Below are 797 nucleotides of genomic sequence, written 5' to 3'. Positions count from 1 at the left end.
GAGGGGCTTGCTGCAGGGCTGGCTGCAAGTAGGGCAGGGAGGATGGGGCTGGTGTGGGCAGGGCAGAAGGTGCAGGGCTGTCTGGAGACAGAGGCTGGCTGCGGGCTGGGCAGGGCAGGGGGTGCAGGGCTAGCTGCAGGCAGGGCATGGGGTAGGGCCGGTGCAAGGATGTTTCATTCCCTAGGCGAAACTTCCACCTTGCTCCCTCCCCCCCTGCGCCCTCACCCTGAGGTGCCCCACCCATAGTAGCTCCCCCCCTCTACCCTGAGGCTCCCCTCTTGTGGCAACTCCCCCTGCTCTGCCCTGCGGCACCGCCCCTCGCCCCTGCTCACCCCTGCTCCAAGCACGAGCACCCTGAGCACACCGTGGCCACTTCACTTCTCCTGCCTCCCAGGCTTGTGGCGCCTAAACCTGCCAGGCAGTAAAGCACCCTCCTCTGAGCCACAGCAGCCCTGACAGTTGACAATAGAGGCACCTTAGCTCCTGAGTTCCTTCAATGTGTCCCCCTCCAGGGTCCAGCTCCGATCACTAGATACTTGGGGTATGTCTATACCACCTGCAGAATCGTTGGGCAGCGATCGATCCAGCGGGGGTCGATATATCGTGTCTAGTGTAGATGCAACACACCGAGTGCTCTACCCTCGACTGCTGTACTCCAGCTCGGTGAGAGACGCAGGTAGAGTCTACAGGGAGCTGCAGCACTCGACTCACCACAATTGTGACATTATAAGTTTAATACAATATCTCATTGAAAGAGGACAGGGCCAGAAAGAGTTAATTAACTCACCTCACCGACT

This window comes from Gopherus flavomarginatus, chromosome 23 (assembly GCF_025201925.1).
Source record: "Gopherus flavomarginatus isolate rGopFla2 chromosome 23, rGopFla2.mat.asm, whole genome shotgun sequence".
Taxonomy (NCBI): domain Eukaryota; kingdom Metazoa; phylum Chordata; order Testudines; family Testudinidae; genus Gopherus; species Gopherus flavomarginatus.
This window is presented reverse-complemented; position numbering follows the sequence as displayed.